Genomic DNA, 25,931 nt, shown 5'->3' on the forward strand with positions numbered 1-25,931 from the left:
AGTGTGTGGTCCTGTTTCTTGACTGAATCCAATAGTCTTTGCCATCATGCAATTGAATTTCCCCCTCCAAAAAATGGTGAATCTGCCATGACTGTGGTCTCCCATCTTTGCAAAGACACGAATATATTCGTTCTATACTCCTGCACCGCTGAAACAAACACGTCGGTTCATCGCATGGCTTTTTTTAGTATGTTATTCCATGTTTATTTAATTATCTATCTGCCTTTTTGTGAATATTTCCAAAAAGCAATGCAGACCAAATAGACATGTGGCCAACATGTCGCGCCTCAGGGACTTCCCAAACCGATTGGCATCTAGAAGTTGGAAAAATCAGGATTTCAAATGTGAGCATTCTCACCATGTTAAGTCTGACGTTCAGAATGTTTGCTAATCGCAGTTTTTTTATTTCTCAATCCAGCCATCGTCTAGCCATCCATACCGGCATGGCGCATGGTTACATTTAATTCTTAGAGGAGCAAGAGCATATGAAGATCATTACTAAATAGCCATGCGTTATTTATTTATTTATCTATTTTATTTTATTTTTTTTGTCTCTCCCCGGTCTTTTGTTTTGGATGGCTAAAGCCACCCCTTTTGCTGTAATAACAGCCTCCGAGCTCATCCTCTGGCCCTCTGCCATTCAGCTCTGCATGGAGGACTTCCTGGCAAGACTTAAGTCGACAATCTCTTATTGAGTTGTATCACAGTTTGATTAAAGCGGACCTGATTTGGACCAAAGGAGCCATTTGAAGAGGCTGAACTCAATTTGTGGGTGTTTCCAATTAATAATGTGTCATTAAAACTGAAATAGTCATTTAACAGCGTGGTCCTCACCCGGACAGGTTTTTGTGATAATGCCAGAATTTTTTTTTTTTTTTTTGCCAAAATCCTTTGGTTGGCTTTGCTTTATGATGCAGCTTGTCTTTTTCTTTTTTTTTTTTTACATCTTTCTTTCTTCTCTTGGAAATCCAATATCACTTTCCTGGAGCCGAATTTTTCCTCTGACACTCGATCGTCCTGCAGGTGATCGGCGTCACATTCAGATTCAGTGTCTGATTCCTTGGAATTTCTGTCAACACGTTTGTCGCCCAAATGTTGCATTGTAGTTTCCGCTGAAAGCCGCTGCCAGTGTTGTTGTACCCCGCGCTCTCTGCTGGTATTATCAATCACACGCTCAGCGGTAACATCTCAGCGGGCTCTCCAGCTCATTCTCAATACGGGCGGTGTCTTTTGGACTAAACGGACCTTGACTTTAAACATAATGTACAGCTAAAGCAGCATTTTTCTCACATGTATTCATCCCGCAACACCGCAGCGGCAGCAGCCAGACGGTGTCTGACAAATGCACGATGGGTATTGGTGTGGCAGCCACAAAGTTGGGCGGGGTGGCAGAAAAATCAACTGGCAGAAACCGATGGCAGCCGGCCAGGTTGTCAGCTCACAGCGGCCGTCCTTCATGGGGGACTGATGAGAAGAATAACCTGAAGAAAGAGTCGCTGAGAGAAAAGGCATTCAGGTCCTTCTAATCCTGCTGAAGTCCAAAACATTTAAAAGAAGGACTTCTGAGGGAGGAAACAGCAATTTCTGCCACCTCATCATTTTTTTTTTTTTTTTTTATGAAAGCGTCAATGTCGTCGGTAAAAAGATGGAATTCAAATTCAAGTTCAAAGGTTCTAGCAAAATCGTGTTTTTTAAGTATGCTTATTAAGTTGATTTTCAACCATGACTGGTGGCCTCTGTCCTCTCAGGGGATATCTGTTCTGTATTTAGTTTGACTGTCAAGGAAAACATAGTTTGGTTTTCAACTTTCAGCTTTATCTCTGGGAAATTAATTTTCAATTGATTCCTCTGGCTTCAGGTAATCTCCGTGTTCTGCTTCAACCTCCACCCTCCCTTTTTTTTCTTTTCAGTAAAGCCATGTCAAAAATTTTTAAATTACCCATAACGCAAAAAAAAAAAAAAATATATTCCAAATAAGCATCGTCACACTTAAGTTAATTTTCTCTTCTACTTCCTCTTCTTATTATTATTATTATTGTTGTTGGTCTTTGGTTTTTCCAATATCATCAGAATTATCATTATTAATTTATAATATCCCAGAAAATATATCATTGTTTATTATTATTATCACTATTATTATTTTTATATTTATAATAATAATAGTAACCCATCCGTAACCTGAAATATCACCAATTTGTAGAACCTGTGCTGAATTTTACCAAACAAGTTGTAAAGTTAAATAACATCACACACACACACACACTGGGATATTGAAATATATGAATAAACATGTTGACATATTGTTGGGTTGAACAGAAATTACTCTTTTTTTTTTTTTTTTTTAATTAGGATGCTGTATTTCTTTTCATTCTAGTGGCAGCTTTGCATCAACTGCAGCACACAAAACCATTTTACTAAATTAGCAATCGAGATGCTTTGAAAAGACTAATTAAACAAACTGTGTTGGCCCACATGGGATTTAATTGGTAAAAACATGTTGATTGCCTCCGCCTTCAGATGCCTCTGATAATGAAAATTACATACTTGTGGCAATCGGACTCACCGCAGAAGCACCACACGATATGTTCAGTAGCAGAAGTCCGGGCATCAGCAATCAGACGGCACGAAGGTCGGAGGCACCACCATGAATTTTGATTGAACAACGTGACCCGTAGACCTTCACACACACAAAGAACTCAAATAGCTTTTTTTTTTTTTTTTCCTGGAAAAGAGTTGCGGCAGAATTAGGCAAAATTTGAGGGACAATGTAGCAGCATATCAAAGACCATTTCTAGATAAACATAAGGTCTGAGAATTTGGTTATCGGAATAAATAAAAAGGGGTTAATGTGGGTGAACAGGAGAGATGTTTATTTGGTTTGAAAGGGTCTAGATTAAGGATTATTCTGTGGATTGAGTGTCGTCATGCAATCGTTGCCTTTTTGTTGGCGACTGTCAGTTGTGGACAAACCCATTAATATCTGGATCATGTCCATGTAAACATGTATAATATTAGAAAGCGACTTTTGATATCCTGACTGGCAAATTGTGTCTTGTAAGTTTTTTATGAGGTTTTTATTTATTTATTTATTTTTTTTACAAATATCAGGAATATTTTGCATTTTGAAAGTGAGTATGTAAGTCATCAAACATCTTCGTAATACACGATTCAGAGGGCTTTCTTCATCAATAGAAATCTTTCTTAATGTTTGGTTTGCAAGTCAAGGGCTTTAAACCAAAGGAACACAAGTGCCATTCTGGATAAATATGATTATTTTTACTGAATTAAATGTCTTTTTCAAATTCAGTGAACAGAAGTACACTCTGGCAAAAACCTTTTAGCTATGGAGGTTTTGTTGGTTAACCTTGAACTTTTGATCATTACAAATCTAGTATTGCTCACTGTTTAACTAAGCACATTTTTAGTTCTCAAATTAAGGTTTTGATATGCAATCAGAGTATTTATTACCTCTGCAATAAAACAGCTTTTTTCTTCTGAAATAGAACCTTATTCATTTAACTTGCATATGTTTATGTATTTTTTCTGTCTTTTTGTTTTTATTCTGTTTTTTTACTTCTTTCATTTCACTCTGTAAGCAGCGAATACTTTGGAAATGAGTGCGGCTTCTAAAAAAACATAGCTTAGCATCTTTTAGCCTCATTTTAATGTTTTTCTTTATTTCATGGGTTAGAAGTTATTGTTACTACTCATAGTACTAGTGATAGTGGAATAGGAAGTAATATTAAAATTTTCATTTTTACTATTATTATTGAGCAATTTGCCTCAAAAATGTTAACGTGTTCCCTAATTCTCAGCAAATGAAATACTCGTGAGTCATTTGATCATCAGTCCAGGCTAAGATGTGGAATCTAAATGTTTTGGTAAGGTCACTTGCTATTTTGGGCTCTGGGCTCACAAATTCAAAAGCAAAATTGTGATGCTGCAAGATATACTCGTGGAAGATAAATAGTCAAAAACAATAGATCATTAGATGTGATTTATGCGGCCTTAAACTTTGCTGTTTATCTCTTTGAAGCTGCACAGAGTAGAAAACTTAGCGGTAATAGCTTATCCTCAGTGTGACAACAAGTCATAGTTCACTGCTTGCAGCAGCCTTATTATCATCTTTCTTCCCTTTCTGGACACAAACATGAAAGGGGCCAAATTAAAAATAGTGCTTTCTAGTTTATCATAAGATAGTCTCCATGTCTGTCTTAAGCGTTGAACCAAACAGGGAGCTCACTGTATCTCAACTCCCCGATGGAGCGTCGCATAAATCCTAACATTTCACCCCCGTACCTCCCGAAGCCCCACAGACATGGAAAACAAAGTTATTATACTTCACAGTATCTCTCACTATATTTGTGTCATGTATCTTTAACCAGGAGGATTCCCACAAACTGTAGCTCCATCACGTTGTTCTGCAAATCGCTCTTTCATAGCCATCTGCATCTGTGCCCTGTTAATTATTACGTTTGTTTATAACAATGACTATATTCTGATTGTCCTCATCGAAAACTTAAGAGTGCTGCTATTAAACCCTTCTAGTCCGCTGCTGTGCACAGCAGGCTTTCATTTAGTTCCTTTGCTTTCACTAAGCTTATCAGCAGCTGGCACAAAGTGAGTCATTGCTTCAGTGCTGGCCAATCAGCTACAAACACACTCGCGCCACTTCCTGGTCTTTATCGACCCGTGACATCTGATTGGACTGAGTGGGGCACAAATAACCTCTTCCTCTCATCTTCGTTCGGTATCTCTGAAATGGCCGACATGTTGATGTCAGCTATTTGTATCCGCGCGTGTTTTTTTTTTTTTTTTTTTTTTTTTAACGGCAAAGTCTGCGCGTGATCCTGTAAAAAAAAATGAATAAAAAAATAAAAAAATAACAACAATCGAACGTAAATGATCCTTTTACCGTGTTTGGTCCTTACTGGACCTAAAAAAAAAGGGAATACCTTCCAGGCAAAACGGGTACGAGGGAATCGATGAATCCAAGCAGAAAATACAGAGAAGATAGATACGAGGATGTGCGTGTCCGACAGACGTGCTCTGCTTTCAGCAGTCGTACCAGCTGTGCCCGATCCAAATGGGCACAGACTATTCAGGCCAGGCAGGGTCAGATGAGGACACGAAACATTGGGGGGAAGGGGGAGATGGGGGGGGCAGGGAGAGAGATGTAGAGGAAGAAAGGCGAGGAGGGCAAAAAGGATTGTGAGGCAGAGGAGGAGGGGGGGCAGGAGAGAACGAGGGCAGCAGAAGTAACAAAAATCTCGCTGAAACAGTCCGACGAATACACGAAGACTGCGATACACAAGCCAGCTCCAATATGATTGATAATATTCAGACTGCCTGCCTCATATTATCTATGACTGAAGTAAATGGCTGTATTTAGTATTCTGTTTCTCATTACTGAATCAAAAGCAATACATTTTACATTTGTCCTTTATCAAGGCCATTTCTCAAACAACAAAAGAAACAAATAGTCCTTAATGATGTTATGGCACAAGCAGCCATACTGTTACTCTGCCTAAACACTAATAGTATCCGGAAAAAAAAACAAAAAACTGACTGTTAAAGAGGCCAAATCTGAGTCAGCATTTACTCTCAAGTTCGGGTCTCAACAATTTTCTCCGCTTATTGTGTAATCCGTGGCCCTTTTTTTTTTCTTTTTTGTTTTATCGGCCGAATTTCACAGAGAGAAATATAATTCCGTAATGTCGCTGGAGGATCTCCTCGCGAGCGCTTCGGTGCAGCAAGCTCCCGCACAGCTCCGTGGTCCATTTTGAAATGAAAAAGTCATTTCTCTTGTCTACGCTCCCCTTTAAAATATCAGCAATTGTACGTCTGCGGTGTCTGGCACTGCGCCCTCTCAGAGAATTTCCCTTTGTCTGCCGGGACATGCAATGGATTTTTAAGTGTAAGGATACAGGTGAGCCGGAAGCATTCCAACAAGATATTACTTGAACGACGGTTGCAGATTTGACTTTACCGTCTTGCTCTAAAACAAATTTGACTTGTAATCATGCATCCGTTGTTAAATCTGCTATCCTGCCCTGAAAAATTCCATCATCGTTCCTCAGGGTTGACACACAATTTATTCTGAGACGGTTTCAGCCCCGTCAGATGATTCCTTCATATTTCAAAAGGCGTCTGCATTTAAGGCCATCTTTGAAAAGCATGTCCTACCTGCGATGACAAGTGATGCAAACACTGATTTGTGACACAAAAAAGTTGTTTGTGACTCTTTTGAGTCAGGAACAAGAAAGGGGGGGGGGGGGGGGGTAAAAAAAACCTTTCCGTCCAGACAGAAAGTACAACTAACTTTTGCTATGATTTTTACTATGACACTGCAAAAATTAAAATGTTATACTTCTGCATACATTTCAAATTGGATAACATCCAAAACAATGCGCAGTCAGTTCACCTCAGTCTAATCAGTCGGACACATTTTTTTGTGGAGAAAAAAAAAAATCGAATCTAAATAAAAACTTCCACTCGCATTTTAACGGCACTGAGCAGCGGATGAATGATTTGAAAAGACGTGTTTGCAGTAGCGACACATGCTTGTTATTATCTCTTGAAATAAGATATATTGTCTCAAAACAAACTTTGTCATCCCTTTAAGTTTCGTGCTGTTTGGTAACTGTCTCTCAAGTGTAATGAGATTAGGCTGCAAATCAGAATAGGATGTGGATGGAATCAGGAAGTCTGAAAGGACTGTAACTCGCATCGAAAGCATCACTTTGCGTCCGTCCCGCTAGCACAGTATCAGAGCTACCCAGGTATGATAAACAAGGTAACTGACAGGATGTAAGCTCCGGTCCTCAGGAAGCCGCCGTGTGTGACATCCGCCACCTCCGACTGCACGCCACACCCTCGCATTCCACCTCGCTACATGGGGGCCGCACTATTTTTGCATTGGCACTGGACAAAAATAGTGAGCCGCGGAATAGCTCAATACACATGTCATTCCTCGGAAAACCGAGCTGTTTTTCCACCTGGCTCGGAATAGACCTCTAATGAAAATGTTTACCATGAGGTTGATGGAACGCCGTCGTTTTTAGTGAGGCGTGAAAGTAGCGCGTTTCTAAAGAAGGGGAACGCGGGTTCGGTGTGACCGCGAGGAACGCGGAAGTCCCCTAATGACATTTCAATTAAACAAAAGTCATCCCCGCCTCTCGGACGAGCCTTTGTCTCGCTCGGGTTTCTATCTTCACTTCCCATCGTGTCCGCCCGCAGCTCCAAAACTCAATCCTCTTAGCTTTGTCTTTTCCCAGCCCGACCCAACGATTCCCAAGACCGGAGCCAAATGAGATCACAGATAAATGTTAAACTCTTATGAGGAAAACGTTGTCAGAGGGGAGACTACCAGTCCAAGCCAACAGCTGATTAGTGGCCTTTGCAGAGGCTCTTTTCTTTTCTTGGAGTTATTCTGCCAACGAATAAATTAGTGACCATGCTATAAATTAGTGACTGTGAAGAAAAAGAATGTTAAGGAGCTTGGCATCCCAATGAAGATTAGGAACACAACTGATAATGATAAGTTCATTCCGCGCTGCTCCTCAGCAGGTTCGCTTCTGCTTGTTATTTCAAAACCCTCCTTTATTAAAGTAAATCTGTACAACAACCACTCTTGGACCTGGTTGATATCACTTTGTTCTTTATACTCCCTCGCTCCGTACAGGCACCTTACGGCCCCAAAAACGTCCCATCCGGACCTTGAGCGCATTCAGTTTCATGTTTAAATATTTTAGCGCCGTGTATTGTGACTTTCAAGGGAGCCACATTCCTGAGCCGCTCTCACGTCCGTCCCCCCTGCGACTTTACGTCGCAGCGTTCTTCATGTTGACTGACCTCCGTTCAAGCCGCAGCCATGAAGAGTCCGGCCTGATGATGGGATTTTTGTCTCATTTCGGTGCAGAAAAAAAGCAATGAAAGAAGGCCTTGTTTCTTTTTTTTTTTTTTTTCAAGTCCGAAGCTAAAGCTGACAATTACCACTGATCATTAAGGTTGTATAAACAATAAAATCAAATCTCGCAGTCTTTTGCAGCTGTGTTAGTAATATCTGGAAACAATGAAATTAGCGACTCGAGAGCCTAGGTTATTATCATCAAAACGAGGTCCAGAAATTAGCTGCGAAAATCTATCGTCAAATTATAAGAATTAGTAGATTTTCCATCCCATTTTTTTTGCACAAAATCCTGATAAACGGGATCGGGGTCTGTGTTAAGTGTCCGCTCGGGGTTCTACCACGCCATTGGTCTGTTGCTTTGCCGCCATTTTATGTCAAATGGACTCTGAGGAAGATTAGGAGATACTTTTGTCAGACAGACAGTGGCTGAATGGAGCAAGAGAAAGGGTAAATTTAGAGAGTTCGAGAAAGAAAGAGGCAGAGCAAATGAAACTGGACGATGAGGAGCCATAGGGTGACCGGCTGAAAGAAAATGGGGCCGAAGAGGGAGGGAGAGGTAAGCGATAGAGAGAAGGCCAAATGTGTCTGGGAAAGTTTTGGGGGTGAGGTGCATTGTGGAAGAGCAAACAGTGTGTCTGGGGGGTCTGAGGTGTGGATTAATGCCAGCGATTGGAGGAGGGCTGCCGCAGTTGTGCGTGAGCAGAATATCAGACAGAGGGGAAGAGAGAGGGAGAGGAGTGGAGGGAAGATGGGAAAGGTACAGACGCTGAATTTTGGAAAATGGCGAAGATGAGCCGCCCGGGCTGCACGAAAGAAAAGTGTCGGTAAACTTTGACAACATTTTAGAACAGCACGCCCAAATACTCTCTGTGTCACAGAGTGAACTTTATGAGGGGCTTCATTTTTTTTTTTTTTTTTTCAAGGAGAACTCGCAAAATGGGGTTAGTTGACATTCGTTCTCTAGTTTTTCAACTTTTTAAAGCGCCGTTAGGTCTGGAGGGAGCCGCCGCCGCTGCCGCCGCAGACGGGCCAGGCTGGGATTCTTCAGGTGTGCGAAGCAGAAGCCTTCCAACTCTCAGCTCCGCATGAAAAGGCAATTTAAAGAGATTACGAGGTCCATCGTAAAACCCCGGCTTGCGCTTAAAGTCGGACGCGGTTTCATTAGAACGTGATTACAGAGAAGATCTAACTTGTTTTTCATTCCGCCAAGGACATTTTGCTAGTTATTCCTATAGTCAAGGTCATCTCGGAGTCAGTATGTCAAACCAGGATCAATAGAAGGCAGACCCGGAATGATGAATTCAGAAAAAAAAAAGGTTAATATCCAAGTCCAGGTAGTAGTGTTTTGATAGTTTTAAGCACCGCATATGTGCAGGGCAGCCCCACAAGAATGTCATCACGGAGGGAAGGAAGAGGGTTACATTTGTCGCAGTTTTATCAGCATCTCTCCTTCTTTTTTTTTTTTTTTTTTGTTCTTCAAGCCGACCGTTTACTACTTAAAAACAGACAGCTGAGTGCGAGGGTCCACATGGCTATTTTCCTGCGGTGGAAAACCGCATTCGACGAGCGCAGCTCCGTGCAGCGCTTGCTGCAATTTCTCTTTTAAAGTCGCGAAGAGGAAAAAATGAGTATTGCTTTACTCCAAACAGCTTGTTCAGTGATAAATGAGCGGAGTGAAGATTTTCCAACTCGCAAAGCTCAGATGTAACTACAGTCGTCTGGAATTTGATTCTTTCCTCTCGCAAGTTTCCTCCTTCTGCCTAGGAAATTTCTAATTAAAAGCCACTACTCTTCAGTTCATTTCTCCCCCCCCCCCTTAAAAACACACGCACACAAAGTTGAAGCTCTTCTTTCTGGCAGTTTTTAGAAAGGAATTCTACTTTAGGATGAGTTTCAAAATGATTAACGCATTAGTGTTATAATGCTCTCTATGAAGCCGGTGTCACGGTCTGAAAGAATGAAAGTATTAATAGAGGTTTTTTTTTTTTTTTTTCCGATTTTTTTTTTTTTTGACTTGATTTTATTTTCATTTTGGTCACCTTTATTCTTCTGAGAAATGCACATTTCACAATTAATGCGGATACGGTTGAAGAAACGGGTCCTTTTCGAGCCCGGGCAGTTCCCTGCAACATCCGTTCGATCCAAGAAACCGACCACCGACTTTCTCAGTGCGCATTCTCTTCATTTTGTGGCCATTGTGCCTCACAGCAATATTAACATCTACCACCGTTTCCCTGCGATACAGATAAATGTGCAATCCCTGCATTTTCCCATTTGATTTTACTGATTATGAAATATGTACATACGGAAAGAAAGTTTATGAGTTTCGATGCCTGTTTTAAGGTTACTCACGGATCCATTCATTTAAAATGGCTTTTTTTTTTTCACCAGTATTGACTGATTGCTGAAATTTTTTCCTGTGAATCCTACTACCTCTTTGAAATGAAAATAAGGACTTTCAAAGACTTTCCAATGTTAATTAAAAATCACTCTGGGTTGATGTTCTAAGAAAAATCAGATTTCCATTTCTAAACTGAATGATGATGCATGAGAGAATGACTCGACGACAAAAAGAGCTCCCGAGTAAACTGCGCTGCAGGGAGTGGCTCAAGTTTGTGAACACCGATCAATACAACCTAGTTAGTTAAATCCCTGAAATGTGAGTTTTACGTGGAAGGAATATGTCGTGATTTGATCGCGTTGCCGTCATCGTCTGAGGAATCTCTACCCGGGACTGCAGTTAGATCGAGAATTATCCAGATGGGCAGTTAGGTTTGTTTTCGGGTGATCTTTTCCCAAACGATCCGAATTCTCAAAACGTGATGTCAACAGATGCCTGTTTACCAAATCGTTCGGTTCTGCCATGTACGAAAAAAAGAATGCCAAAGAGATGAGGTAGGAAAAAAAGAGCTAATTTTGGCGAGTTGAGCTTCGTGTGGATGGAGCACTAATTCACTAGATCCTCTGGCTTTCACCTGAGTTAAACTTTGAGAAAACACAGTAAATAAATCATGTGCATTGTTGTTCCCCGAGCTAAAATTGAAGCTGTCTCTTTCCCGCTATAGTATCGATTCGTTTGGCACCCGCTTATATCCCATAATGGAACAGAGCTCACACGCTGTCACCAACTACGGCGTAACGGCACGACCTGTTCTGTTCATACGTGTGGAGCGCACACACGATTGACAAGTCCAGCGTTTCGTGGCAGGCTGAATGTCTGCCACTCACCCCCACCCCCTTTCCTCCCCCAAACCCCCCCCCCTCAGTTTCCCTGGCGCCGCATCAAAAGATATTTGTGACAGAGGACACTTTTCGCAGTATTACGATACAGTCAAATCTGGAGCTGCTCCCGAGCTGTGAAAGGCAGGCATATGGAGAAATGGTCTGTATCAGTGCCTTGGTAAACCAGAGCCAGGTCCCGAAATGACTCCTTCTTTTTTATCCACAGCTGAGGCTAACTAAAGATTGGTATTTGTTTTTGGTGCAGGGAAGCTTTCCAAGAAATGTGTGTGTGCGCGCGCGCGTGCGCGCGCTCGCCTTCATGTGTGTCCGTGTGCGTGTGTGTTTGGTGTGTATTTTTATATATGCACTTTTGTTAATGCATCCACGAGTGTGTACTATGCAAGACAGCCAGTCTGCTCCTGGCGGTGTGGGACGCTCGGGGAGAAAAGGATACTAGTCCAAGTGTTGATGTGTCGGAGTGCCGGGTCGTTCTGGGAGGAGAAAAGGCTCAGGCTGAGTAGCGCGAGTAGGAGCTATACCTGGACTGGACAGTCCCTCTTGCATTGAGGGGTGTAGGAGGAAGGAGTTAGCAGAGAGGAGGGGTAAAGAAGAAGAGGAGAAGGGAAGGAGGTTCAGGGGTGACAGGAGGACGGCTTCATGTCTGCGTTTTCCCTTCGCTTGAATTTCCACACTCTCTCCTCTCCTGTTTTTTTCCCCTATTCAACTGAGCGAGTGAAGGAGTCAAGGAGGAGCAAGCAGAGTTTGCAGTTCCAGACAGAGAAAGGGAAAGAGAAAGAATCAGCTTGCTTTTTCAGTTTTGTTTTGTGTTTTTATTTATTTTTTTTTTGTTGTTTTTTTTTTTTTTTTTTCTTTTAGACTGGGATTTTGGCTGACTTGCAAACAGATGTTGCATGCCATTTGCTTGTAGTGCAGTTTGTAGGTTTTACTGCCTGAAAAAGCTTTTTCTTATTTATAGTTCAGATTATTTACGCACGGTGTGCCAAAATTTGTTAAAAAACACCAAAACAACTGTTATTTTTCTGTTATCATTTCATCCCCTCCTTCTTTTTACCCCACCAATTTCTCTCCACTATCTCTCTCTTTGCTGTTTTTTTTTTTCTTTTGTCTCATTCTTTCCCACCCTCTCCCCAAGCTTCTTTCTGGTTGGTTTTGTTACTGTAGTTGAATGTTTTTTTAAGCTTCTTTTTTTTTTTTTTCTTTCCCCCCTTTTTGACGGGCCACAGTGGACATGGCTGTGTATACCTTCTGCCAAACTCTGTAGGCCCCGCAGAGTAGAAAATGGAAAGATTCGGAAACAAAACCTGCAGGCGAGTAGGTAAGTCTCTGTGCTACCTCTGTGCTCCGAGCTTTGCTTCTCTTTCTCTGCTTTGTGGATTTTAATATTGTTATTATTCAAACACCGTGGATGCTGATGCTGATTCTTTCCGTGTTGAGCGGCCGCATAATGTTTACCGTGCATTAGCTGCGGTGAAAGGGGGCCTAAACTGAACGTTACCTGCCTGCTAGCCGGGGATATCTGTTTACACTGCTAGTTATTATGAAGTGCTGACAACATGCCACTTCCTCACCCCTCACTTCTTCACCTCTGCTGAACCCAGCACCCCTTACACATACGTGAACACACACACACACACACACACACACACACCATGCACACGCGCATGCACAAACACATGTCCACTGTTGCTGGGTAGAATTTGGCGAGCAGGTTGCTCCACTAGTTTTGGCCGCTGGCGCTGTTCACCGCCGAACAATGAAAGTGGCGGCCCTTAGCTGGTTTTGTTGGTGCTGTTCCTAGTCCTTCTTACACTCACTCACTCTCTCTCACACACACACACACACACACACACACACACATACACTGATGCAGCGGTGGCAGCATTGGCTGGCAGGGTGCTGTAGACCCTGCTGACCTCTTTGTTCAGGCCAATCTCAAGGTGTCTTTCAGCTCGCTGGCAAAGACCCACTGACATACTTTAAGCAACTTGGCAACAGCTTCAAAGTCAGACGTCTCATTTAAATTCAGGCAGAGGGAGGAGAAGGCGAACTTCAGACGCAGTCTGAAAGTTGAAATTGGACCACTCATTCCGCTTTTGCATTTACAGAGTTATACTTTGTCGGCTTGCAGAAGGAACAGCTCTATTCACATTTGGCAGGAAACCACTGATTTTGTGTGTTTGTTATATTTCACGTATTTTTTAGCATTGAGATTAAAATCATTGTCTCATCATGTTGTTTTTGTGAAGCCTCTCAGTTAAATAATGCTGTTGTTATTTTATTTGTACTTGGCATTATTTCACTTTTTTTAAATGTCATTTAAAATGTGGAATTTCAATTCATAGTGACATCAATTCAATTAAACTTTATTTGTACCTTGATTGCAATTATGATAGATACAATTTCAAATGTGTCTTGATCTAAATTTAATACAACTCCTAAGTGGGATTCCATTGAACTGAATCTAACAAAGCTTGAAAATTTAAATTGACCATAATGGCATTAAAAACCAAACATATTACAAAGGATAACAAGATAATCATAGTGAGACAGTCGGGATCATTCCCCTGCATTTAGTGTGCAGTTGGTCTTTTTGTGACATTTTCTTAAAACAGGTCCTACTCTGTGTTTTATGAGCGCATTTCTCCTGCTATTTATTTTTTCATATTTTTACATAACTTGCGTCTCACTCGAGCTCAGCTACATGGCTCTTAAAACTCCACTTGAATTTTTCCACCGATCAGTCACTTCAACAGTCTCCCTGGTGTGGAGGAAATGGAGTATGATATGCACATTTTTGGCATTATGGTAACCAGCAAAGTACAATATACAGTTCAGCCTGTGCCAAGCCAGAAAGGGGCAAGTCCTTGTGGGAACTGTGATTGAACTGTTAACAAGAGTGAAGTTTTGTAAAAAAAAAAAAAAAAAAAAAAAAAGATATTTACATTTACTATTCAATGCAAATAACATTGATTAATAAAAGGGAGGAGTTTTAGTGAATGCCATTTTTAAATTAAAAAAAAAAAAAAATCATCATTTTTGTTGAATATTAGTCCAATTAATCGCATCTAATTTTCAGCAAAAAGTGGTGCACATGTTTTTGTAAACTAGGTAGATCCCACATTTAGTTTTGGAGATGCTTTGCGATCACCAGAAATGATTCCTGCTCTCCTTGTAGGGAAACCTGGATTTGTTTTACGCTCTCAAGTATGTAAGTCTTCACTCACTGTTTTGTTTTTTTTTTTTTCTGTCTCACCACGCTAATGGACACACGAAGCCATCTGCTCGCAGCCTCAAACCCGTAGATCCGAACTTGTGTTAACTGACACCACAAGCTTGTATCTACAGGTCTGTGTCTGTGCAGCCCCGACGACCTGAGCAGCATCAGCCAAACAGAGGCTCTCGACGTTTTCTTTGTCACGGCAACCAGCTGTGCCGCTTTGCTCTCAACAAGACAGCGGTCAAGACGTCTCCCTCGGTCCTGCACAGACAGCTTAGGTTTGCGCAGTTCAGCGATTAGCAAAACTTAAGAATGACGTGGCCCGGAGTCTGCAAAATATTCTCTACGCGACCCAGACTTTTGATCACGTTACTGATCAAACCCACATGCAAGATTTAGATGACATGTTTCACTTTATTTTTTATACTTCTTTTTATTTCATAGACACCACCGTTCTCAGTGGATGTGGGTGTGCTGCATTACACAGCAAATTAATATTCCAAACGCGAGCACACTGCAAATTACCTAATGATTTGAAATGAAGTTAAAGTACATTTGTATCCTGGTTGAATTCAAATTGGAAAGAGAATGCTCGTATAAAAAAAAAAAAAAAAAAAAAAAATTGACGTGATCTTTTTTATCACAAATATTCTCACTGTGATTTTGAACTCAGCGAGCAGAGATTTTTTATTTGGGCGTTTATTGTACAAATTCTCACAGCCAGCTCGCTATACCTTCACGGCCCATGCAAACATTCAAAACTTCAGATTACATGTGGGGATCAAATATTTTTACAATTTTCGATGAAATCTTGTTTCTGAGAATCCCGATCCAATGACTCTTGACACTTTCCCTCACTATTCAACGGTCTTTTCAAAGACATTGAACAGTTAAGGAAAGGAAAAAGTGGAAAAATCCAATTCCTTACGTGTTTATGGTACTGTAACTTATTGAAAATTCCTGAGGGAGACAGAGCTTCAGCAAACACTCAGTTGGTCACAGGCTGGCCCTTCCAGTGTTAATAACTTAGATGTGGATCCTCCAGGAAATCGGGGGGGAAAAAAAAGAAAAAAAAGTTGAAAAAAAAGTGGAAGTTGTAATGCTATTTTTGCAAGCCTTCTCTTTTGGGGACAGAAATCTGTTCAACATTCAGTGGGGGCTGATAGGGATGCTAAGGTATTTGTGTATGTGTGTGTGTGTGTGTGTGTGTGTGTGTGTGTGTGTGTGTGTGTGTGTGTGTGTGTGTGAATGTGTGTTTTGAGATGTAAAAGGACGTGTGGACCAATATTCAACAGTCATGCATGTATTTTCGGGAGGCTCCATAGCCAGGGCAGCTCACTATGGATATATATATATATATATATATACATCTATATATATATGTATGTATATATTGTCGAACGGGATAAAAAGCATTGATTTTAATGAATTTATTTAATATTCCTCCACACTCCCTCCAGCGTCCAAGCCCTGGTGTCCAGGTCTGCTTGCTCCCAGGTTGAGGTAGTAGGTTGTATAGTTGAGAACTACACCCCGGGAGATAACTGTACAACCTCCTAGCTTTCCCTGAGTACGCATCGCGCTCTGCACAGCTGGATCTATAGAGTGTAATGCATTCAAGATTCTCCCCACAGAAAAAAAAAAAGAAAAAACAAACATGCCAAAAAAAAAAAAAAAAAGGAAAAAATAAATCCAGAGTCTGTGTGACACCGACGTGTTAGTCTACAAACATGTGTGTGTCAGGGCTGATCTCTGAGGTATTTGAAAGCTTATACCGAAGGCTGATACATACATATGACGAGTGTGACCTTTTTACACACCCAGGGATTTTTTTTTTTTTTTAAGGGATGCATTCAGCGTTTTCCAGATGACTCATCTTCAGATTAGACTCCCACCCAATATCGGAGATTCAATTTATTCATTAACGAACAGTCAGAAGAAACAAAATGAAAATCTGTTAAATTATTTCTGAAGTCAAGTGATTGCTCTGTTACATGTGAAATAATAATAATAAAAAAAAAAAAAACAACCTCTAATGGGATTACGCTTGAAGAATAATATCTACTCTGTTGCCAGTTTTGATTATATTTATAGCATCTTTGTGACAGTATCCAGCTGCAGTCTTGTTTTTTCTGTACCTGATCTCAAGTCCATGGCAGTTGCTCCAGGTGCCACAGGCAGGTAGAGGTCAGACACGTCGGGTCAGACCGGACCGCTGCGGAGGCTTGCAATTTAAGCTCCTCTGATTTGTTGTCGTTATTTGCTCATGGTTTTGCTTCATTAATGCCATGGCTTGTGTGGTCGCTCCGGCGCTGCTGTTTGCGTGATGACAGACTCTTGTTTTGTGAAGGATGTCACACAAAAGAAGAAAAGGTTGTTGAGATTTTCGACATACAAATGAGACAATGGTGTGCCTGTCCTGTTAGAAGCTGTAAAATCTGCCGTTCCCACGGACGACCATTGTCATAATATTTCCAATAAGCTGGTGGACTATGGAAACTGCAACTGTCAAAATATTTGACGTGTGAAATATTTTGACAGACGGGGAGGATAGTAAAAAAAATAAATAAATACAGAAACCAATTTACCACTCACACAGGAAATAAAACGTTATCATTCATGAAACAGACCGTGAGGTTGTCTTTATTGGATTTATTGCTCAAATTTAAAGGGAATCAACAACAAAAAGAGTGTATAATTTTCCAAACTCAAGATGAAATCAAAAATTGAATCAACCAATTTGTCCTCTCACAGAGTACATTATTTCTTCTTCTCCCAAAAGTACAGAGGAACTTGCAAAGTTGAGATTTTTGGTAATGATCCCGTAAAAAGTTTAGGTGCCGCCTCCGGTCGGGCTCTCGGTCTCCGGCACGTCCACGGCGGCAGAGTGTTAGTTTGGCCTTCACACACTCCGGCACACCGAGAGGCCTGGCAGCGGCTCCCGGCTAAGGTGCAGGAGCAAAAGACTGCCTCCTGTTGGTCAACTCCATGTAGCGCCCAGCTGCTGATCAACTGGTCAGTCAGAGATTGAAATCAAGTAACAGCTGATTTTTTTTTTTTTTTTTGTTGCTCTTTCAAAGTGGACAGCAAAGGTGTGTGTCGTTGTGTCCTTTTGTATCAATCCATGATGGTGCAGAATTAACATATCTGAGGTCGTCCCTCCCCCCCCCCCCTTTTTTTTTTTCCTGTGTTTGTACCATAACATGCCAAATGTATTTGTGTTATGCTTCCAATCTGCCTGGGTCCAGATAAGTATCCATTTTTTTTCTTTTTAAATTATCTCTCTTCTTTATCGGAGGTCTAGAGAAAAGTAGCTGATATATGATCAATGATCACATCAACAGATCAGGTGAAGACAGGTTTAATTTAACCAACTCGTGAGTCGAACCATCACAATGTTCTAAGCTCTATCAAAAATCATCATGTTTCTTTTCTCCCTCCTCAGTTGATTCTGTTGTTGTTGTCACGTGTTGCTGGTTCAACCAAAGTACAAAGCTGCTCAAGGATTGGCTCTTTGCGTGTCGTCCCCTCATGCAGGGCTGTGATTGGCTGTTTATTAGCCTTGGAAGGAACACACTTGTGGTTTACTCATGAGAATTAATTTTAATGCGTTGGTCGTTCCCATTTAATACCTATGAGTTAAACTCTTTAGCAGACAATTTCGTTATTGCTCTTGAAGTCGGTCACATACATATTTTTTTTACTGTCCTTACTTTCCATTTTGGATGACTTCAAAATGCTAACAAAAATTACATTTAATTTCATAATATTAAGTCCTAACAGATATAAGAACAAGCAGCCAGCCTCATAGACAAGTGTTTTGATTCTTTTTTTTTTTTTTTCGGTGCTGGTAACATATTTAGTGAGACTGTTTTTCTACCACTGGCCAATATAGGTATATAAGTTATCAAAATTAGAATTTCTCACACGCCAAGTATAAAATATTGTCAGGTTTGTCTTAGAAAGACTCAAAACAGACAGTAAAATACAATGTAGTTTTAAGCAGTTTTAGTACCAGTAGTATACTGAACAATGAACTCGCCTGACTTTTTCAATAACTTTCCTGAAACATTAGTCTACCTTTGCCGTTACCACTGGAAAAAAACAAAAACATAACCTCTGGATGGCCCTTCCCCTGACTTGTTGCAAATGCCAGCAAATCTGTTCGGCCAGTACGGGCACCTCATCCAGAAGGTGTCCATCTCGCCCATCGCAACCATCCGGCTGCGTCCGAACGTCATATTTCTTCTTCTACCTCCATGGGCCTCCGGGGCCCCGGTGCCGTGTGCTTATCTGCAGTTCCACTGCCATCACCCCCCAACCCCCCCACACCCAGTGCGTGGGATGGTGTGACAGATCTGGGTCTGCGCTGATGTACTACTTGGCAAACTAGACTGATCCCCGGCCATTAGGAGTAGATAAAGAACACTTAAAGAGACTGAAACAGGACCAGTAAATCAACAGCAATGACTCATCGTTTAACTGTATTCAAACTACATCATTAGTCCTGCGGAGGGAGTTTGGTTTATTCGCAACAATTGATCTTTGGCTTTATATGTATCTATTTATAATGTATGTCATGGGTGCAACGTCCTTGTTCGGCGTGTGCATCTGTAAGGCTCGGTGTGTGTGTGTGTGTGTGTGTGTGTGTGTGAAAGCAGACGTGGTGTAAGCAGTGTGCGAGACTGCTGGCCTGGTCTACTGGCTCTGGGCTTCCTCTGTCAAAGCAGCGTTAGCAGCAGCAGACTCACTCTATCTGGACACAAAGCAGGTGGTAAACGCGTATCGCCGGGTGCCCCATGCGCGCATGTGTGTGTGTGTGTGTGTGTGTGTGTTTGTGTAAGTGGGACAAAATAAATAAATAAACCAAGAAGGGAAGATTTTAAAATTGGTAACGTCAGTGTTTTTCGGGATGAGAAGGCGGCTGTGGGGATGGTGTGTGTGTGTGTGTGTGTTGGGGGGGTCTGCACACTGTAGATCCAGATGCACGCATTTCACTGGCAGCAGCTGCATCTGTATAGGGATGGAAAATGACACAATGTGCCTGCTGCCAGACAACAGTCAAAGCGGATTGGAGATTAGTCGGGGTGCAGACAGTCGTTCGATCAGCCGCTTCGGAGAAGGGAGGGAGCCGAAGGAAAGCAAGAGGGCAGTGTGATCTCGGGGATTTTTTCCTTTGCCGCTTTTCTTCCTCCTCTCCTCGGTCTCTCCGGGGCCCCGTCGTTGATTTGAGCCCGCATTCGGTTGTACGTCGTCACTCTCCTTTTCTGCTCCATCCGTCCCTCCCCCATCATCTCTCTTCTTTCTCTTTTCTCCCTCCCGTTCTCTCTCTCTCTCTCTTTCTCTCTCTCTCTCTCTCCCGCTCTCCTCCTCTCTCCATACTAAAGCCTGGGGAGCCAGTGGAGATTAAATGTAGCCTCTATAAGCCAAAGCACATCATGTAGCAATGTTTCTATGGCCTCTCTCACACACACATACGTTCTCTCTCTCTCTCTCTCTCTCTCTCTGCCTGTCTCTCCTTCCCTCTCTGAGGGGATAATGTGAATGATATCAGCCCGTGCTCCGAGACAGCAGGTAATAAGGGGGAGGAAAAAGGAAGAATGAGGAAAGTAAGAGAGAAAGAAGAGAGAGAAAAAAAAAAAAAAGAGCCTCTGGAAACAAGGATTTTTTTCTTCGCGCTTGCAGAAGAGAGCAGAGGATTTCTTACGTAGGTGAAAGACGGACAACGGCAAGGTGGAAAAAAAAAAAAAAAATCAAAGGACGACCAGCCCCCCCCCTTCCTCCTCCTCCTCCTCCTCCTCCTCCTCCTCCTCCTCCTCCTCCTCCCCACACCAGAACCACTTCTCCCCCCTTTCTGTCTCTCTCTCCCTCTCCCTCTCTCTTCCTCTCTCCCTGTCTCTCTCTCATCTGATACAGAGGAAAAGTGGGCCTCCGGCCGTAAGCGATTACAGCTGTGAGGCAAATTAATGGATGATATTTCTCCTCCCTTTCTCTCGTTTTTTTTTTTTTTTTTTTTTTTTTAATGTTTTTCCTCCTGCCGATCAACATGGGAGGTGAAGAGTGAGCGGGGAAGTAGAAGAAAGATTAAGAAAAAAGGTAGAGTACTAATATTGGGGAGAGGGAGTGGGGGGGGGGGGGGGGGGTAGCGCCGGCGCTCTCTTGTGTGTGTGTGTGTATTTTTTTTTTTCCTTCCTCCCGTCTTCCGTCCTTTCCACCTTTCACATGTAATTGAAAGAGAGGGAAAACAATGCAAGGGAAAAGGGGCGAGGAAGAGAGAAAGCAGCGCAAGACTAAAGATCAGCAGGCGCATTCGTTTGGTCCTTTTTACTTGGATTTGTGTGCACTAGTGATGCACACTGTTGGTGTGTGTGTGTTCCTGCATGTGTGTGTGTGTGTGTGCATCTCTGAGTGAGTGCTGGAGAGAGTGACAGTGTGTGCGGTTTCACTTTTCCTTCCCCAACCTGCTCTGGACCTGCAACTTTGGATGTAAAGTAAGTAGAGATTCTAGAGCAAGGAAAGGCAAATAGATGTCACCGTTAACTCTGGACACATATATACAGTACTTGTGTGTGTGTGTGTGTGTGTGTGTGTGTGTGTGTGTGTGTACGCACCTCCCCTCCTCACCCCCCTCTCTCCGCTCAGCGAGGCAGCATACTGGTATGCTTCACTGGCACAGTGGCTCCGGCCGCAGGCGCTGGTTTATTCTTCCTCACCCTCTCTCACTCTCTCTTTCTCTCACTCTCTCTTTCTCTCACTCTCTTCTCTCGATCTGCGTCTCTCGATCAGCGTCTGCCGCCTCTACCTCTCTGTATCCTTTTTTCTTCCAGCGCTTCATTTTCTGGAAAGAAGGAATTGTCTCGCCGACTCTCCCTTTCTCTCTCGCTCTCTCTCTCGACTCTCCTCCCCAGACTGCTCACTCTGCTGTGTACGTGTGTGTGCGTGCGTGCGTGTATGTGTGTGTGTGTGTGTGTGTGAGAGAGAGAGAGAGTGAGAAAGAGAGAGAGAGCAAAGGAACTACAGATAGAGGGAGAGAGAGCGTGCACATGGTTCATTCCAGCTCGGTCTTACCACCCATCCTTATGCCTCACTTTTCTTGCCTCTGTCGTCGTTGTCCTCTGGTTTTATTTCGCCCGACTGTACGTGCTTCTGCCAGAGAGAGGAGCCGCTCTCTCTCGTTTTTTTGCGGTGAACCCATTCAAAAACATAAAAAAAAAAAAAAAAAAAAAAAAAAAAACTTCTACAGATGATGTTACCTGGAAGCTTGTTTCGTGTGCTGTAACTTTAAATCTGAGCTCTCTTTTTCTGTCTGTCTCTTTTTTTTTTTTTTTTTTCCCCCCTCTCTCTCTCTCCTCTCCCGAGCAGGCTGCAAGCTAAGAGAACAACGAGCAGGGGCATCCTGGTCCGAAGGGGAGGGTGAGTCGATACCAGCGAATACTCTTCCTCTGCACTTCCCTCACAGCTCCCCATCTGTTTCCTAAGCTTAAGACCACCGTGGTAGCTCGAGGGAACCGCAGAGCTTTGTTATCAGGCTCGTTTTTCGCTCGGCGCCGCCTCGGAACCGTGCCGAACGGGGCCGTGCGCGGGTATGACTGAGAATGCGCCGGGGGGGGGGATTTTATTAGCAGCCTGAGCCGTGGCGGGCAGCCTGTGTTGTGTTTGATGCCGCGGGTCAGACGTGTCCACGCCGGGCACCATTGTCTCCCGCATTCGTGCAACAATTAGCCGATCGTCTGCAGATTTCCAGAGTTGGCGGGAGATCTCCTGGGCGTACTGTACAACGGCAGCCTCTGTACCTGATTGCAGGAGGCATTTTTCAAAGTGCTGTATTGTTCAGCTGAGGTGGGGGAGGGGGCGAGGAGGAGGGAGAGAGAAAGAGGAGAGAGATAGGGAGAGTTGGAGGGGGTCGTCAATGTTGTGTCTGGCTAGCGCTTGCACTTGTTGTACGGTCAAAAGGCGTACGAGGGGGTCGCTCGTACCGTATAGAATTTGAAAATGTCCGTGGGTTTCACGTGAGGCTACGCAGCTGCGAAAATTCTGCCCGAATGCAGCAGTCAGCCGTGCCCAGACAGCCCCCGAGTCCTCATTTGACTCAGAGATGCGTAACTCGAACAAGATTTTCCTTTACCGGGCGATTTTCTCCCGAACAAAGACGGCGGCGACCCCGCGGAGGGATGGGAGCGGCCCGGTGCCGAGCTCGAGAAGGTGTCGTCCGTGCGAAGACGTGTCTCTCTCCGTCCCTGAGACCCTAACTTGTGACGCTCTAATGTCCACGGGTTAGGCTCTCGGGAGCTGAGAGGGATTCACAGCCGGCGTTATCTCCCGCACGGTCCGACCCCTTAACAATGGCGCTCCGGAGAGGAGAGGAAGGCCACAGGGACAGTTAGCCACGGCGCTCGGTATGCCGCCAAGCTCTGCGGCTCGGTTCACACCCTGCAGCATGTGCCATGTCACCTGCGCTCTGCTCTTATCTGTCTGCTGCACCTTGCGACATCCTGTATGATGAACTGTCGAGGCATATGTACCGCGTGTGCTCATGCAGGCCCTCGGGGATGCAGTGGCACGATTGCTGGTTTGAGGGTCATGTGACTTAGTTAAGGCTGAATCAGCTGTAAAGAGATGAGAGTGCGACATGAATATGTGTTGCCATCACTCAGCGACAGTCGTCCGATATCATCCACCGCCGTGATTGGCGAATTGAATTGATATTTTCGTTCATTTTTTTTTTTTTCTTTATCCCTCTTTTACCAGTGGGGCAGCAGTCAGGATGTGATATTTTCTGTTCGATCACTTTGAAAGCCCTTTCGATGACCTCAGGCTGACGCTGTGTTTTGCCCCCTTTTCCATTTGATTACATTTACTCCCAAATAAATAAAAATGCGCAGGTTTTAAGTGCAGGATCCAATCATTAAGTCAGCCAGTGGTAGAACACAAGTGCTTCAAAAACATTGCAATGTAGATTGCTAATTGTACATGAATGCTGATTATAGGTGTCTAAAACTAATAATGACGTCTGCTGGTGTCGGGGAAGACAAAGGTTAAATAGATTAGCATCATGAGAGATAAAGCTAATGCAGAGTTGATAGCATCGTGGAGATTATTAGGTGAGGAAGCATCTGGCAGTGTGATAGCTCTTTGTTTCTCCTGCAGGCCTCTGTGCTTGTGAGTGCGTGCGTGCGTGTGTGTGTGTGTGTGTGTGTGCAATTGTACCTTTATGACTTGAGAGCAGCACAAAGTAATGTTTAGAGCGTGACCATGACAGCTCTGTACATTATGTGCTTGACCTCACTGAACCCGCTACAGTTTTAAAGTGTTAAGGAAGCAAAAAGATCTCACTCTGAGAAGCAGGCATCGGCCTGACGCTAATCTGCGGCGCTCTTCGCAGCCATGCGCTCCTCGCCATTCGTCTGTGTCATGCTTTTAAATTTTGCATCCGGCGATTTTGACTGCGGTGATTGGCTGCTGCCAGAAGCGCTAGAACACTTTGTCAGCAATAGTAACAGGGATCCCACTCGCTCCACTCGAATAACAGGTTCCAGCAGGGAGGTAGCGCACGGTGGCTCTTCAGGGCACACGTCTCAATGCAATGTCGTTTTTTTTTTTGTTGTTTTTTTTTTTTTTTTCATGGCACCCCGACGGTTCTAAATTAAATTTCTGTTTGTTCATATGGCTCATTTCCTACATCATTCTCCTTTGCACTGGTTCTCGGGAGACCGTCCCTCTCCCGAGAAACCATTTGCTGCATTTTGTTCTTTACAGCAGCAGCTCTTTGACAGGATGATTCATCGATATTTGACTTAGGTCCGTGGCTCCGTAGCTAATATCTGGCTTTAATGGGGCGCAGCAAGAATATTGATGATAAGTCTTCTTTGCAAATGCTCTCTGCATTAAAATTGAAGTTGAACTCCATCTTACTTTTGGAAACTGAGATTACAGAAAAGATCTCCCGTTAGAAAAAGGACAGATGAGCCGTCTGTAAAGACCCTTTGAACGTCGGTCAATTTTAAATAACCATATTGATCTTCATGTTTTGACATTATTTGGACTCCGATGTCACTCGCCTCTTCTGCGTTAAAGAAGCGTATGCTAACGTCGGAAATAATTATGGCCCAAAATGTTACACCAACTAATAAATGTATGTCATTTTTTTATCCTGACACATTTATCACAGTCCAATTGTCCCTAATATTTAGTCGTCTGGCAGCAGCTGGCTGTGAAGCTCTGCTGATGTTCCCACCTCTGTTTTTTTTTCGACACGTCAACCTTCATCGAGAGGTTTTCCGTTCTTTTGGTAATGAACTAATAGGGATTTCAACTTGAACCCCCCCCACCCCCCCACCCTTCTCCGCTGCTAATCTGCTGCTTTAGTGATTCTCTTACGTAATGCCCCTGTAAGCCCCCCGTCCCTCCTTTTCCCACCATCTCTCCGCATCCAAATCATTTTTATTTGTTCAGCTCGTTGAACAAACGCTAACCTGGAGCAAGCGAGTGTGCAGCCGGTAAGCTTGCAGAGGCTTCGGCTTGATGCTCCATTGTTCGGCTGCTCCGCACGCCGTCTGTACACCGTGTCCCCATGGCAGAGGTAGACAGAAGCAGACAGACAGAGCCACTGCTGGGCACGGACCCACCGCAGTAAGCCGCTTTATCACGCAAACATTATCCCCGATTCTACAAAAGGGATATGGGCCCATCAGCGGCATCCACTCCTCGTATGACGGACGTGACGGCGTTCGTACCTGGGAGCCCCCTCGAATTGTCAATTTTCACATCATGCCACACCGATTGAACGAAATTTAGGGACTCTTTGTCTTGGCGGTGACTTTGACGGCACGACAAGGGAGTGATTCCTGCTCCGACAGCAGAACTGCGAGTTCTACCTATGTGGCTTAAGTTTGGGTGCGCCACGATGGATTAAACGCAAGCTTTGGATGCTAAATGTCGCTACTCCCCCCCTTTGCGCCCCCCCCCCCCCCCCCCCCGCCCTCAGGCCGCCTCCAAACAGAGACAGTAAAATCACAGAAATCACATTGAAGGTGGACCTCGGTTGAGGTTAAACACGACGGACACGGCGTATAAATAGTATCTTGGGTGGGCTGCGGCACGGCTACAACCGGTCCGCCTCGAGAGGCCGTTTGGTCGAAAAGGGTCCCTTTGGATCAATCAAAGTAAAAATCTTAAGACATCAAGCGAGAAGAGCGTTGAAGGAAACAGCAGCCGGCCAGTAATGAGGCTGCGTATCGGTGTGGCGGCAGCATGGTTTCCCCTCCGCGTTGAGTTTGAAGCCATTCTGCAGTTTTTCCTGCCACTCCCTTCCACGCACAGCCTCCTCTCCGCTGCAGGCAGGGGGGACACACACTCATCAATAACGTGTGTGTGCGCACGCGCGCGCCCATGCACATTTATTTGTGTTGTGTGTGTTTGTGCTTCTTACAGTCTCCGTCAACATGTCTGTTGCATCGCTGTCCATCTGTCTTTTTTTTTTTTTTTTTTTTACACGTGTTTAGCAGTTGTGCCCTCTGCAGAGGGGGTGGGGGGGGTTCACTTCTTTGCAGTCGGGTGGTG

General features: G+C 43.5%; 1 long non-coding RNA gene across 6 annotated transcripts in view; it reads left to right on the top strand.

Annotated features, from left to right (window-relative positions):
* Positions 1-25,931, top strand: part of LOC147235316 (uncharacterized) — a 102,728-nt gene that overhangs the window by 71,683 nt on the left and 5,114 nt on the right. For 4 of the 6 annotated variants that reach the window (XR_015104454.1, XR_015104451.1, XR_015104453.1 and 1 more), the window contains 2 exons: positions 12,379-12,470; positions 21,735-21,785. This is a non-coding gene — a long non-coding RNA (uncharacterized LOC147235316). The remainder of the gene's footprint in view (positions 1-12,378; positions 12,471-21,734; positions 21,786-25,931) is intronic. The other 2 variants (XR_015104457.1, XR_015104456.1) reach the window with 2 other exon arrangements.

Source organism: Fistularia commersonii, chromosome 3 (assembly GCF_037954325.1).
Source record: "Fistularia commersonii isolate RoL2024-O1a breed Wild chromosome 3, RoL_Fcom_v1.0, whole genome shotgun sequence".
Lineage (NCBI taxonomy): Eukaryota > Metazoa > Chordata > Actinopteri > Syngnathiformes > Fistulariidae > Fistularia > Fistularia commersonii.